General features: G+C 44.3%; 1 long non-coding RNA gene across 1 annotated transcript; it reads right to left on the reverse strand.

Moving 5' to 3' along the window:
* Positions 1 to 76: 76 nt before the first annotated feature.
* LOC120994583 lies at positions 77 to 16803 on the reverse strand. Its single transcript, XR_005777437.1, has 3 exons — positions 16690 to 16803; positions 1294 to 1475; positions 77 to 213 (listed from the first exon to the last, which is right to left on the reverse strand). It is a non-coding gene; the product is annotated as an uncharacterized LOC120994583 (long non-coding RNA).
* Between the last annotated feature and the right edge of the window lie 71 nt (positions 16804 to 16874).

Consider the following 16874-nt stretch of genomic DNA (forward strand, 5'->3'; position numbering starts at 1 on the left):
CCTACCAATATTCCAAATTCAAACAATACATCCATGGAAAAAAAGGAAACAAACTTATGACTTACCTGATTAAAAAGAGACAGGAAGCCCATTTCGTCTCTTCCATTAAGACGAATCAGGGAAGGATGGTCTCGTCTTCACAAGAAATTGCGGATGAATTCCGCTCTTTCTACAGTAACTTGTATAACTTGGACCCCACGGGTGCGAGTAACCCTGAAAAGGAAAAACACATAGATAATTTTTTACAAGCCTTAAAACTCCCCACACTCAGCATAGACGATCGTCAACAACTTTTAAAACCGGTCACGGAAGAAGAAATTAAAAAGATCATTAGAAGTATGCCCCAGGGTAGAGCCCCAGGCACTGACAGTTTGTCAATAGGCTATTATAAAAAGTTCCTACCCACCCTCCTTCCTTATCTTAGAAAATGGTGTGCCTCAATGACCATGGGAGAGACACCCCCCAAACAGACTCTAGAAGCTACAATAACTATCATACCCAAGGAAAATAAAGATACTAGAGATTGCGGTAACTATAGGCCAATCTCATTATTGAATCTGGACATAAAAATTTGGGCTAGGATTTTGGCCTCTAGGCTTAACATTATTACCCCTAAGAAGATAATTAATAAAGAACAGGCTGGCTTTGTCTTGGGGCGGGAGGGGAACTTCCAGTCTAGTAGGCTAATCAATGCTGTCAAATGGGCCAGAGAGAAAGGAGTCCCTTTAGTACTCTTGAGCACAGATGCAGAAAAAGCCTTTGACAGGGTTGATTGGCTCTATACTCAACGTACACTGCATAGATTTGGTGTCCCCGCTTCATTCATCCAGGCAATAATGTCTCTGTATAGCACCCCAAGTGCCAGGGTAAGGGTAAATAGGATTCTATCCAAGCCGTTTGCCATCTCCAATGGCTGTCCCCTGTCCCCACCCTTATTTATTATTGTAATGGAAACACTTCTCCAAGCATTTAAGGAAAATACCCAAATTAAAGGGCTTCAAATACAGAAGACAGATCATAAATGGGCTGCATTTGCAGACGATCTCATGCTTATGATCTCAAACCCCACACAGGCCTTCCCGCAAGTTATGGAAATGTTCACTAACTTTGGTAGACTATCGAACTTTAAAATAAATTACACTAAGTCTGTAGCGATGGAAGTGGGACTCTCGCCCCAGACGAAAAACATATTACAGAATTCCTATCCCCTTAAAAGGCAGGATTCTTCTCTTACATATTTAGGTATAGAACTTACTAACGACCCCTCTGCACTTTATAAAACCAATTACTTACCACTACTGAAGAAGATTCAGGAACAGTTGAGGTCCCTAAACATCCCATGGGTTTCATGGATGGGCAGGAAAAATCTTCTCCAATCATACATTGTTCCCAAACTTCTATATCTCCTCCAGATGATCCCCATACATCTCCCCCTGTCTTTTTTCCAGCAAGTGAGAAAGGTCTTCACTTCATTCCTGTGGAAAAACAGGAAACCAAGAATAAAATATGACCTTTTGTTAAGAAACCGCTCACAGGGGGGCTTTGGATTGCCTGACCGCTTACTATTACAAGGCTATTCAATTAAAGCGTTGGCTCCAACTTTGTATCCCAAGATTCCGTAACCTAGGCTCGGATATTGAACTGTCCATGCTTTCAGACAGACAATTTGCGAGTCTCTGGGGAGTCACAACCCCTCATGATTTTCCTACGGGGCTAACTAAAGGCCTGCACCTCGATGTCACTAAAATCAACAAAGAACTGCACCTCTTTGCGAACCCGCCCAGTAGCTTGCCAGCTGATGTAGTCCCTTTCTTGACAAACCCAGATAGGACAGCTTCCCCCCCGTGCTGGATACTTTTGACAGGATTCACCATGGCCTCTTTATTGAAAGAGTTCAAAGCAATGGGAGATGTTTCCCTCTTCTGTGCTAAATTTACTGGGGAAAGGAACTTTCTGGCTACAAGGGAGCTCCAGAATGTCTGGACTTCGTTGTCCTCCATTTACCCCTCCAGCCCCTCTCCCACCTGGTTCGAACAATTAGCACTACAGAACACGATCCCGAAACATTGTATTTCACTTTTATATAATCACCTTTTAAACAAACAGGGGGATACCACACCTGCATTCATTAGAGCGTGGGAAGCGGATCTCAGTGATTCATTCACTCCCCAGGAATCCGCTCAGATAATGCTAAACTCACATGGTTTCTCTAGGTGTATCACAACACAAGAACACTCCTACAAGAGCATGATCCGGTGGTATAATGACCCTGTGAAACTTTTCAAGATGGGTTTGTCCTCACATGACTTATGCTGGAGATGCAAGGCAAGTAGTGGTTTGTTAGGTCATATAATGTGGCATTGCCCACTTATACGAACTTTCTGGGAACAGGTGGAACATAAAACTAACTAAATTTGTGGTACCTCCATTGAACTGACCTCTAAATCAGTACTGCTTTGGCTTCCCTCGAAAAATTGGCGTCCTTCCAGGTATAATCTTCCAACTATTCTCATTCAAGCAGCAAGTCTGTTAATACCCCTTAATTGGCTAAATACCTATCCTTTCTCAGTGGACGATTGGTATAGTAAAATTGACCAAGTCTATTCAATGGAGGAATTAGCCAGTTGGGCAAACGGATCACACTCCAAATTTGAGAAATTATGGAAACCGTGGTCGGAGTTTAGGGCCAAAATGCCTAACTAGCCGAAGTGTGTAGCCCCCCCCTAGACACATTGAATAGTAGTAACCCCCCACCCTCTAGCTGCAATATAGGTTCAGGTATAACATGCAAGACAAGTGTCAGTTGTTTGTGTTACTTCCAGTTCTATTCATTTTCTCTTCCCCTGTTACCCATAAACCCAAAGGTTGGTAGTTGCAAATGCTAAAGCTATGGCAGGTCTAATTCATTTCAGGGTATTTCGAGTTGCTCATTTGTTTGCATATCCGATACAGCATCAAATGTTCTTTGATTATTTTCATAATTTATGTCTTAAAGAGGACCTTTCACCGTTTCTTACCCTATGAACTAACTATACAGATATGTACAGCGGCGCCCGGGGATCTCACTGCACTTACTGTTATCCCCGGGCGCCGCTCCGTTCTCCCGCTATGCCCTCCGGTATCTCCGCTCACTAAGTTATAGTAGGTGGAGATACCAGTCCCTAAGTTATGGTAGGCGGAGTCTGCCCTAGCGCTGGCCAATCGCAGCGCAGAGCTCACAGCCTGGGAGGTTATTTTCTCCCAGGCTGTGAGCTCTGCAATGCGATTGGCCAGCGCTACAGCAGAACAAGGGCAGACTCCGCCTACCATAACTTAGGGACTGGTATCTCCACCTACTATAACTTAGTGAGCGGAGATACCGGAGGGCATAGCGGGAGAACGGAGCGGCGCCCGGGGATAATAGTAAGTGCAGTGAGATCCCCGGGCGCCGCTCCACATGTCTGTATACTTAGTTCATAGGGTAAGAATCGGTGAAAGGTCCTCTTTAAGCTGTAAGTTATAAAGGTTGGAATGAACTACACCTATATTTTATGGATTCTACAATGTCTTTATGCCCTGCATTATGTATAATGTCTTGTACTACTATCCTTTTAATAAAAAGAGATTTAATTAAAAAAAATAATCTCCCCCATAGTTTACATGTCTGTATTCTGTATTCTATCATTACAATATAGCAAAAACAGCAAAAAAAAAAAAAAAAGGTTGCTTACCAAAAGAAGGAGTTGAAAAACTTACAATTTAGGCCTTATGCACACAAATGTATTTTTTTTCCATGTCAGTTCTGTTTTTTTTGCGGAGAGGATTCAAACCCATTTATTTCAATGGGTCCGCAAAAAATGCGGACAGCACACTCTGTGCTGTCCGCATCTGTATGTCCATTCCGTAGCCCCGCAAAAAAAATATAACCTGTCTTGTCCGTTTTAGGCATTGTTACAATGGATCCGCAAAAAAAAAAAAGTATGGCATACGGATGTCTTCCGTTGTTTTTTTTTGCGGACCGCAAAACTCATACGGTCGTGTGCATGTAGCCTCATAGTGAAATCCAGAACAAAGTGGATGCAGTTCAGAACCAATCAATGGAAAAAAGCTGTAGAAAACATCCATATTGTGCATCTGTATGTCAACCATTTTTTCATACTCAAGTTGGAAGGACCATTTTCTGGAAGAGAGCAACCACTCCGGATTGATGGTAGCTTCTCTTAGGGTATGTTCACACAACAGATTTTGAAAATCTGCCTACAAAAATCTGCGCAGAATCAGTTTTTCTTTATTTTATTTTATTTTTTTAAACCAGTGGGTGTTTACTTCAATACAAAACTGCATTTTCAGTTTATAGTTTTTGGCACAGATTTGCGAAAGAAACTAAGCAGAAAATGCACAAATAAACGCACGGACACGTATGGAGCTATTTTCTGATGGTTCACATTCATTTCAGTTGGAGATTCAGCGTGGATACTGCCCCAAGGTTGGGCATGCTGCTTCATTTTTGTGTGTGGGGGAAAAAACTGCAAGTGCAGCTTCTCATTGAAATGACTGAGGAGCTGTTTTGAGGCCGGTTTTGGAGCTGTTTTGAGGCAGAAACATGCCAAAATCTCTGTGTGAACTGGCCCTTAAAGATATCGCTAGGATATGCCCCCAATGTCTGATAGGTGGTAGTCCCACCTCTGGGAGCCGCACCTATACTGAGAACGAGCCAGCAACGTCCCAGAGGGTACACCGTGGCCTCCCTCCATTCATTCCTATGGGAGCGCCGCTGACTTAGCTATTTCCTTCATCCCCCATAGAAGTGAATCAAGTGGTGGCCGCGCTTGCATTGTGCTCCTCTTATTAATTTCAGTGGGACTTCCGAAAATAGCCAAGTGCGCCACTTTGCTTTTTTTGGCGCTCCATAGGAATGAGTGGAGGGTGGTGTGCTGGGACTTTGCTGGCTCCGTTCTAAGTATAGCTGCGGGTCCCAGAGGTAGGACCCCCACCTATCAAACATTGGTGGCATAACCTAGCGATATGCCCCTAATGTCTGAGGTACAACCCCAGTAGTGGTCTCTTTTAACCCCTTTCCATCTCTGAGCTTCTGTCACATTCTGTTAAAAAATGTAATTTGATAAAAAGGGGAAAAAAAAGAAAAGTACTAGGTATAAGTAGTATGCAAATTTACCCATACCTCTTAATTTTATGAATAGAAAGTACCCCTTGCCCAAAAAAAAAAAAGAAAGAAACAAGGCCTCATTCAGCTGCGTCCCCAAATATACATGATCCAGAATGATGTTAAGAGTGGTCAGATAATATCTATAGATGTTCTGCTTTGCTGTTGACTTGCATAATGTTATATGAAAGACCAGTGTTTGACTTGTGGCTCGCAAGGGTTTGATTCTCACCGTAGATTGTCTGAGGCGCCATTACATGGCATTGTTCTGGTGGAGACTTGTTTCGCACATGCTCTGGCCGCAGCACGGTTCCTCTTTTGACTTCCTTCACTTACATCCAGAAGCTAAATCACTGCAGCTTACAGAATATAATAGGATTTCCAGCTGCAATGTATTTCTAAAGGCATGGAAGACAAAGCAGGATGAAAAAATGCTTACCTCTCTTCTGTCCACGGGCTGTATATGATATTGTAGATTATTCCCATTCAAGCACAGTCTATGGACAGACGTGGTGCTGCTCCCTTTTTGGTATTTCCACAAACCACTTATTTTATGCATTGGTAGGATATCTCCTATTTCCTAATGTGAAGGAATGGCAGTACACCCATCTGAAATAATGACCATATGGGGCATGTGGTTAGTACTGTATATTAAGGCAGATTTCTCAATGTAAAAGGAGTTTTTCAGGTAATAAAATGATCATTTTTAATCTCAGCTAGGAGCAAACAAATAAGATAGGCTCGTCTCAACAATCCCTCACTGATCTCGTTCCAAGGAGCCCTGGTTTCCCACTTTTCTTAACTGCCTGCTGCAGCAATCACATCCCAACACAGAGACGTGACCCCTGTAGCCAACCACTGGCTTCAGCAGGAATCGGGGAACGGGATATCCTCCAAATGGCATGGCCGGGGGATCTTCGAGTATGTAAGTAGCTAGGCACAAGGATGGTTACACACTAGTGTTAAAACCTTCTGGCAGTCTGTTACAGCAGAGGAGCCCAAAAGGGCAGTCACAGTTTCATGTCAGGTCCACGTTATTGAGGGTGTTGTCTCCTTAAAGGGCATCTGTCAACAGACTTTTATCTATGAAACTGGCTGACCTGTTTACATGAGCGCTTGCCAGCTGAAGGCATCTGTGTTGGTCCCATTTTCATATGTGTCCGCATTACTGAGAAAAATGATGTTTTAATATATGCAAATGAGCCTCTAGGGGCAACGGGGGTGTTGCCGTTACACCTAGAGGCTCAGCTCTCTGTGCAACTGTCACGCCCTCTTCACTTTGAGAGGACCATGCAGTGTAAACATGATCACACCTGGCCCTGTCAATCAAAGTACAGAAGACGCGGCAGTTGCAGAGAGAGCAGAGCCTCTGAGTGTAATAGCAACACCCCCGTTGCTCCTAGAGGCTCATTTGCATATATTAAAAAATATGTTTTTTCAGCAATGCGGGCACATATGAACATGGGACTGTGATGAATACCGTACTCCAACTGACGTCGGACGTTAACTATGTAGAGCCAGCGAGATACAGTATGGCCACTGGTTACCAAGGTGTGACATTACGCTCTCCTGGAGGAGCGGGTAAGGTCAGCTTGGTACAGTGTTTACAGACACCTTCTGTCCACGTTGGCACAGACAGTGCCAACGTGGCACAGAGAGGCAACAAGCTGAGAGAGCCTTTTCACTGCCCCAGTGAAACAGCGCTTTCTCAGCCCGGGTATACTGCCACCAGTTTCTTGTTTGATATAAGCCCGGTCCGCTAACAGGATTATATAGGGTAAGAAACCAACCCGCGGTAGCGACTAACTAGGCCGAAAACACGGACGCGGGGTTTCGTGATCGAGATAGAAGACAGCACAAGATTAAATTATATATTTAATCGCCTTAAGGGCTCACTAGAATTAACACTATACACACAAAGAAAATATACAGTGGTCTGAGGTTACAAGTACTGATGGTGTGGTACAAACAGGGATAGGCAGAGCAAAAGTCAGTTTACCAGGTATAGGAGTCCTTTGTGTTGTGATGAGTTCTTAGCTGTGGTCACATGGGAAGCAGTGATGTCAGCTGGTTGCAGGTCCCTCTAAACGCATGGCACTATGTGACCTCCCTTCAGAGAAAGACACGCCCGCTTGCTGGCACAAGCCTTTTAACCTGTAGCCGGCCCCTCCCCTCCTGACCTCTGGGAGGGGTCCACCCCCGTCTGCTGGGCTGGCAGCACATGAGCCACAAAACTGATTAAAGCTCATGGCTCCAGACCAGAATGTCGCAGGGAGGTGGTTCTGGGACCAATGGATCCGCCTAGGTTCCGGCTACCAGTAGAGTTCAAGCATGGTACTGTTATTTGGTTTCTGTGGGGAGATATGTATATCTCCTCTTCCAGGCATCCCACCACCAAACTATGACCACGGGCCTGTTCATCGTGGCCACAGGGACCCAAATATGCATCTGGTTTATGTCTGTGATGGACAGGCGATTCAAAATTCCTTATGAATCGCTGGTTCTATGATGTTTGATAATGTTCATTGAACTGGGGAATGGCCTAGACCCCCTGCAGAGATGTTTTTCCTGTTCCATTAGCTGGGTTCCTGGCTGGCTGAATGGAGGGGGGAAATTGTAAACAAAGGTGGCCTGCAAGAAGTTCTCTGCCTTTTGGCTGGGCTTTGAAGCAGGGCCCCCTGTGGAGTTCACTATCTCTGCTATCTGACATAAGATGGTTGGTATGGGAACATGGCTGACATAAAATAATAATCCATATTCCTCACAAGGACCAACACAGATGCCTTCAGCTGCCAAGCGCACATGTAACAGGTCAGCCAGTGTCATAGGTACAAATCTGCTGACAGATGCCCTTTAACATGTGCCTAAACTTATAGACAAACTTTATTAAAACCTATTGTAAATGTGATTAAATTTATTTTTCTTATGTACTTTTTTTAAAATTACTTTTCATAGCAAAATAGGCACCTATAAGTTCAAGTTGCTTTGGCAGCCGTACTCCCTTTGGCACGCCGGCCTTCTGCTTTCTGCTCCATCTCCAGTCATTTCCAGCGGCAGCAGCTTCTGAGATCCGTTGATTGGTGGAGGTGCTAGGTGTCAGACCCCCACTGATCTGATAATGGTGATCTGTCCAAAGGATCGTTCATCAATATCAAGAGACTGGAAGTAAAGCTTTGCATTAGGCCTCTTTCACGTGGCCTTGTGCTGGCCGGGCCTGTGTTGTGCAGCGCAATTTGCACGGGCACCGACCGTGGGGCAGCTGCATGCGGATTGCGGACCCATTCACTTGAATGGGGTCTGCGATCCGTCCATTCCGCAAAAAGATAGAACAAGTTCTATATTTTTGCGGAACGGAACACCACGGAAGCACTCCGTAGTGCTTCCGTGGGGTTTCGTTCCATGCTTCCATTCCGTACCGCATCTCCGGATTTGCGGACCCTTCAATTGAATAGGTCCACATCCGTGATGCGGAATGCACACGGCCCGTGCCCTGTGTATTGCGGAACCGCCGTATGTGGCTGGCGATATGGCCACGGTAGCACTACGGCCATATGAAAGAGGCCTTAGGGATGAGCGAATTTAATATTTTGAAGTTTGTGTGCGGATTTGTGTTGTGGTATTTGCTGAATTGCATTATGGATTCTGGTACCACAGACCATAACGCAATTCCATGACGGAATGCATAACGGAAAGCCTTTAGAGGCATTCCATTATTCATTCTGTCATAATAGAAGTCCATGGCCAACATAACGGATCTGTCACGTTTCCATTATGCTGGAGTCCGTACTTAGCATCTATGTACACTGTACCTAAAGTAGCTTGAATATAATGTCTGTACTGGTGGAGAACTATACATGTGATTGGCAAATTTTAACCCCTTAAGGACTTAGGGCGTACCGGTATGCCCTATTTCCCAAATCCTTAAGGACTCAGGGCGTACCGGTACGTCCTTAGTTTAAATCGCGATTGCGGCGCCGCGGGGGTTAATCGGAACAGGATGCAGGCTGAAATCATTCAGCCGGCATCCTGTCACAACGCTGGGGGGGGTCATGTGACCCCCCCCTTCCCCGTATCGGCGATCGCAGAAAACCGCAGGTCAATTCAGACCTGCGGTTTGCTGCGTTTCCGGTCCATTCGGGTCTCCAGTGACCCGATGAACCGGAAAAAACTGCTATCGGTGGCGTGATTACACACCACCAATCGCAGTACGAAGATTTGGAGAGGCGGTGCTGGCCCTGGTGCTGAATGCTGCTGTCCAGGGTGCTGATTGGTGCAGGGGAGAGAGGCGCGAGATTCAAACTTCCTGCGCTCCTCTCTCCCCTCCTCTTCCTGTTCTGCACGAGCACCCTGCAGCACCGTCCAGCACCAGCTCCTGAGTCCCCCCTAATCGTCATCCATCACCCTCTTGCACCCATCGCCCTCCAGGTAGGTTAGGGTCAGTGAGGGAGAGGCACCGTTAAGCAGGGATAGAAGGGAAAAGTTAGTTAGGAAAAAAAAAAAAAAAAAACTTTTATTCAAAACTTTTTTTTTGTTTCAGCTTTCAGACCCTAGACCACCCCCTGCCACTTGCCCCCCCACCACCACTTAGCATCCGACCACTGTTAGCGCATCGCCCGCCCCACCGCTGATCATCGTTGTACCGCTGATCAGCAAGTTTGAACTTTTTAAAAAATTTTTCTAACACTTCTCCATTTTTTTCTTTTTCAGTTTTTAGTACGCGAACACCCGTGCCCCCACAAACACTCACATACAATAAAGGTTTACACACACGCACATACACACGCACACACATACCCATGGCCCGCCGGATGTTCTCGGTGGAGGAGGCATACGCCCAGATTGCCTCCGACTCCGAGAGCCCCAGTGAGGATGAGGATGACCCCACGTTCCTTTTGTCATCCGCATCCTCCTCATCATCATCTGATGACGATGAGCCCCCAAGGCTGCGGAGGCGCTGCCAGGCGGAGCCAGGGGCCCCACATGCGAGCGGCCCTGGGGCTCGTACTGGTTTCCCGGCCCACCAAATAAGCCCACCGGAGCCCCCTGCCGGTAAACTTAGCTGGTGTCCCCCAGTGGATTTTCAGCCCGAGATTCCGGATTTTGTTGGCAATCCAGGAATCCAGATTCCCACAGTGGGGTTTACTGAAATGGACTTTTTTAGTTTTTTTTCAGTAACCCATTTGTAAATCTGATAGTGGAGCAGACGAATCTGTACGCCCAACCGTTCGTTGCTCAGCACCCGGGCTCATTTTTGGCTAGACCCGGTGGCTGGACGCTGGTCAGTGCAGCCAAGATGAGGACATTTTGGGGCCTCGTGCTGCATATGGGTCTAGTGCAAAAATCCAGTGTCAGGCAATACTGGAGTGGGGACGTCCTCTACCAGACCCCACTCTACAGTATGGCCATGACACGTCCCCGGTTTGAGGCCATCCGGAAATGTCTGCATTATTCCGATAATGCAGCATGTCCCCCCCGAGGTGATCCTGCCCATGACCGTCTGTATAAGATACGGCCAGTCATCGATCACTTCGGGGCCAAATTTGAGCAGGCCTACGTACCTGGAAGGGAGGTCGCGGTTGATGAGTCTCTCGTTGCGTTCAAGGGGAGACTCAGTTTCCATCAATACATTCCCACTAAGCGGGCGAGGTATGGCGTGAAGCTATACAAAATTTGTGAGAGTACCTCAGGGTACACTTACAAATTTTGTATGTACGAGGGGCGAGATTCCCGTATTCAACCCCCAGAATGTCCCCCCAGTCTGGGTGTTAGCGGGAAACTCGTGTGGGACCTTATGTACCCACTGCTAGATAAGGGTTACCACCTTTACGTGGATAACTTTTATACTAGCATTCCCTTGTTCAAGTCCCTTGCCGCCAGATCCACGTTCGCTTGTGGGACCGTGTGGAAAAATCAACGCGGCCTCCCTGCCTACCCCCTACAGGTACCTATCCCCAGGGGTGAGACCCGTGCCCTTACCAGTGGAAACCTGTTGCTGGTCAGGTATAAGGACAAGAGGGATGTCCTTATGCTGTCCACAATCCACGGTAACAGCACCACCCTGTCTCTGTGCGAGGTACCGCGGCAACGGTCCTCAAGCCCGATTGTATCGTCGACTACAATTGGTACATGGGAGGAGTTGATCTCTCTGATCAAGTCCTCAAGCCATGTAACGCCATGCGCAAAACCCGGGCATGGTACAAAAAAGTTGCGGTCTACTTGGTGCAGGTTGCCATGTACAACTCTTTTGTACTATCCCGAAGCGCTGGCAGCACAGGGACATTCCTCCAATTCTATGAGGCAGTCCTCAAGGACCTGATCTTTTCGGACCGAGAAAGAGCAGGCAAACTTTTTCCAGGTGTGGTCCCCCATACTGGAAAGAAGGGACGAACCCAAAAAAAGTGCAGAGTGTGTCGCAGGAGGGGGATACGAAAGGACACCACCACTCAGTGCGACACGTGCCCCGATCATCCGGGCCTCTGCGTTATCGATTGCTTCAGGGAGTATCACACTTCCATGGAGTACTACATTTTTATAATCCCCAACAGTCCCCTAGAGAACATAAAAAACTATGGCTCTCAGACTTTGGAGACACGGAAACAATTTTTTTTCCCCAAAAAAATATTAGTTTTAGTGCAGGCATCCTTAAACTGCGGCCCTCCAGATGTTGTAAAACTATAACTCCCAGCATGCCCAGACAACCTACAGCCATCATCTGGAGGGCCGCAGTTTGAGGATGCCTGATTAGTGTCTCCAAAGTCTGAGAGCCATACATATTGGGCATCGCCGCGTACGTAAAAATCTTCTCTATAAAAGTAACATGTAACCCAACCCCCCCGGATGAACAGCGTTAAAAAAAAAAAAAAAAAACGTGTAAAAAAAGCCATTTTTGTCACTTAACATCACAAAAAGTGTAATAGCGAGCGATAAAAATGTCATTTGCACCCCCAATTAGTGCCAATAAAACCGCCATCTCATCCCGCAAAAAATGAGCCCCTACATTAGATAGTCGCCCAACAAAAAAAAAAAACTGTAGCTCCCAGGCTATGGAGATACTAAAATAATTTTTTGGGTTCCTAAAATGATAATATAGTGTAAAATCTAAATACATTTTAAAATGTAGACATATTAGGTATCGCCGCGTCCGTAAGAATATGCCCTATAAAAATAACATTTGACCAAACCCCTCGGATGAACAGTGTTAAAAATATAAAATAAAAACGGCGCCAAAACACCCATTTTTTGGCAAAATTTCCATTTGAATCCTTTTTTTCCGGTAATAAAGAAAGGGTTAACAGCCAAACAAAACTAAATTTATGGCCCTGATTCTGTAGTTTGCAGAAACACCCCATATGTGGTCGTAAATGGCTATATAGCCACACGGCAGGGCATAGAACGAAGGGAACTCCATATGGTTTCTGGAAGGCAGATTTGGATGGACTGGTTTTTTGGACACCATGTCCCATTAGAAGCCCCCCCTGATGTAGCCTAGACTAGAAACTCCAAAAAAGTGACCCATTCTAAGAAACTACACCCCTCAAGGTATTCAAAAGTTACTTTACAAACTTTGTTAACCCTTTAGGTGTTCCACAAAACTAAATAGCGAATGTAGAAACAATTTTAGAATTTAAATTTTTTGTTACCTTGCCTCAAAAAAGTGTAATATAGAGCAACCAAAAATCATATTTACCCCTAAAATAGTCCCAAAACAACAACCACCTTATCCCGTACTTTCTTAGATGGAGTCACTTTTTTGGAATTTCTATTCTAGGGGTGCAACGGGGGGCTTCAAATGGGACATGGTATAAACAAAACCAGTCCTGCAAAATCTGCCTTCCAAAACCCATATGGCGTTCCCCTCCTTCTATGTCCTCCCGTTTGGCCAAACAGTAGTTTACAACCACATATGGGGTGTTTTTGCAAACTACAGAATCAGGGCAACCCATATTGAGTTTTGTTTGGCAGTTAACCCTTACATTATTACTGAAAAAAATGGGTTAAAATGGAAAAATTTTCAAAAAATAGAAATTTCTAAATTGTTTCTCCATCTGCCATTAACTCTTGTGGAACACCTAAAGGGTTAACAAAGTTTGTAAACCCAGTTTTGAATACCTTGAGGGGTGTACTTTCTTAGATGGAGTCACTTTTTTGGAATTTCTATTCTAGGGGTGCAACGGGGGGCTTCAAATGGGACATGGTATAAACAAAACCAGTCCTGCAAAATCTGCCTTCCAAAACCCATATGGCGTTCCCCTCCTCCTATGTCCTCCCGTTTGGCCAAACAGTAGTTTATGACCACATATGGGGTGTTTTTGCAAACTACAGAATCAGGGCAACCCATATTGAGTTTTGTTTGGCAGTTAACCCTTACTCTATTACTGGAAAAAATGGGTTAAAATGGAAAATTTTCCAAAAAATAGAAATTTCTAAATTGTTTCTCCATCTGCCATTAACTCTTGTGGAACACCTAAAGGGTTAACAAAGTTTGTAAACCCAATTTTGAATACCTTGAGGGGTGTACTTTCTTAGATGGAGTCACTTTTTTGGAATTTCTATTCTAGGGGTGCAACGGGAGGCTTCAAATGGGACATGGTATAAACAAAACCAGTCCTGCAAAATCTGCCTTCCAAAACCCATATGGCGTTCCCCTCCTTCTATGTCCTCCCGTTTGGCCAAACAGTAGTTTACAACCACATATGGGGTGTTTTTGCAAACTACAGAATCAGGGCAACCCATATTGAGTTTTGTTTGGCAGTTAACCCTTACTTTATTACTGGAAAAAATGGGTTAAAATGGAAAATTTTCCAAAAAATAGAAATTTCTAAATTGTTTCTCCATCTGCCATTAACTCTTGTGGAACACCTAAAGTGTTAACAAAGTTTGTAAACCCAGTTTTGAATACCTTGAGGGGTGTACTTTCTTAGATGGAGTCACTTTTTTGGAATTTCCATTCTAGGGGTGCAACGGGGGCTTCAAATGGGACATGGTATAAACAAAACCAGTCCTGCAAAATCTGCCTTCCAAAACCCATATGGCGTTCCCCTCCTTCTATGTCCTCCCGTTTGGCCAAACAGTAGTTTACAACCACATATGGGGTGTTTTTGCAAACTACAGAATCAGGGCAACCCATATTGAGTTTTGTTTGGCAGTTAACCCTTACATTATTACTGAAAAAAATGGGTTAAAATGGAAAAATTTTCAAAAAATAGAAATTTCTAAATTGTTTCTCCATCTGCCATTAACTCTTGTGGAACACCTAAAGGGTTAACAAAGTTTGTAAACCCAGTTTTGAATACCTTGAGGGGTGTACTTTCTTAGATGGAGTCACTTTTTTGGAATTTCTATTCTAGGGGTGCAACGGGGGCTTCAAATGGGACATGGTATAAACAAAACCAGTCCTGCAAAATCTGCCTTCCAAAACCCATATGGCGTTCCCCTCCTTCTATATCCTCCCATTTGGCCAAACAGTAGTTTACGACAACATATGGGGTGTTTTTGCAAACTACAGAATCAGGGCAACCCATATTGAGTTTTGTTTGGCAGTTAACCCTTACTTTATTACTGGAAAAAATGGGTTAAAATGGAAAAATTTCAAAAAAATTGAAATTTCTAAATTGTTTCTCCATCTGCCATTAACTCTTGTGGAACACCTAAAGGGTTAATAAAGTTTGTAAACCCAGTTATAAATACCTTGAGGGGTGTACTTTCTTAGATGGAGTCACTTTTTTTAAATTTCTATTCTAGGGGTGCAACGGGGGGCTTCAAATGGGACATGGTATAAACAAAACCAGTCCTGCAAAATCTGCCTTGCAAAAACCATATGGCGTTCCCCTCCTTCTATGTCCTCCCTTTTGGCCAAACAGTAGTTTACGACCACATATGGGGTGTTTCTGCAAACTACAGAATCAGGGCAACCCATATTGAGTTTTGTTTGGCAGTTAACCCTTACTTTATTACTGGAAAAAATGGGTTAAAATGGAAAATTTTCCAAAAAATATAAATTTCTAAATTGTTTCTCCATCTGCCATTAATCAGGAAAAAATTGATTTTATTGGAAAATTTTCCAAAAAAATCAAAATTCTTAAATTTTATGTCCATTTGCCATGAAGTCTTGTGGAAGACCTAAAGGGTTAACAAAGTTTGTAAAAACAGTTTTGAATACCTTGAGAGGTGTAGTTTCTAGATTGGGGTCATTTTTGGATGGGTTCTGTGGCGAAACCAACCTCGCCACTGGGTTTTGGAGAGGCCTGTTTACCAGCCTCTTGCCCTACGACTATGGCCCCGGGACATATTACCCTTCAAGAACAGTGTAACAGAACTATGCCGCATGTCTGGACTGTTAATAGGACCGAACGCGGTCAGCGGTGTATACTAAAGATTCTGTGGAACTAAAATCGGATGCGCAAGTACACGAACACCGCTGACCCTTACCTTCTTCCATACCGAACTTTCAGCTCCAGAGACTAAGTCCCGTTCGAAGATGGGACTTAGTCGTTTTTCTGCATGAAATTGACCGACCGCACAGCCCATATCTATGGAACTGTTTTGGGCAGGAAATTGTGCTTGCGGTCGGTCATAAAGGACTTCCACTTAACTTTTGATCCGCTGGAGGGATTTGTGTGATTTTTGGAAGTGGTTATATTTGATGTATGCTGAGTTTAAATATGTAATTTTTATGGAGATGGAATGTATGGTTTTAAAGTTATAGAGTATGTTTAAAAACTGTATTTTTACTGTCTGTGATAGTTATGTTAATCCATAATTATATCACAGACAGAAAGGGAGGATTTTGTGTGTTTGGGTGGGGATTCCTGTCCTGTTGTTCCACATGTGTATTGGCGATTTCCCTTTGTCCTGAGAGATAATTGGATTACTCCCCGGTTGTCTCCAGGACAGAGAGGAAGAAACCTTGATGCATTGTGGGGATGTAATATATTGATTGCTTGTATTTCAAAACCCTGTGGGCAGTACTATGTTTTTGGTTTTTGAATAAAAGAGGCTGTACGTGAAGTAATCAGAGAGGAATCATGTGTTCAGATGGAAAAAAATGCGGAATTTTCGATAAAACGAATACATAGCACTATATTCTAAATATTCCTGAATTCTCGAAGTGGCGATATTCGCGATAAAAATTCGCTATTCGAATATTCGTGCTCAACACTATTCATAAATGTGAAGAAGGGCAAAACAAGTAACCATGATGGGGCCCCCTAGCAAAACTTGGTATGGGCCCCCACTTTACACGACTACTTTCATCAGCAAAGCTCATGAGTGGTCTACCTAAAGCAGATGGGATAATGCACACGCTGACGTCACAATACAGAGATATTGTACCCGGTGATGCTACAACGCACGTATTATACAAACCGTGATCTCACAGTACAAGCGTAACGCACACGACATTGCATAGCACAGAAATAACATAAAAAACAGCACCATGTTCCTGTTTCCTCATCAAAAAAACATAATGATGTCACATGTAGGTATAATACACACAGGACGCACAATATCTTAATGATATAGCAATGTCACAGCACAACGTAGCTAACCTTGGGGCCGCATTCAATGTTTCATGCCATTTTGCATACACTTCATTACTAACTACACCAAATGTTTGAGTTTGGGCCCCATAGCAACTGCTACGTCTGCTACCTGGTAGTCACGCCTATGAATGTGAGTAATGAAGATTGTCACTGGTGACCCCTGATGGCAAGACCTGTTATTACATTGGGCT

This window comes from Bufo bufo, chromosome 3, assembly GCF_905171765.1.
Source record: "Bufo bufo chromosome 3, aBufBuf1.1, whole genome shotgun sequence".
NCBI lineage: Eukaryota > Metazoa > Chordata > Amphibia > Anura > Bufonidae > Bufo > Bufo bufo.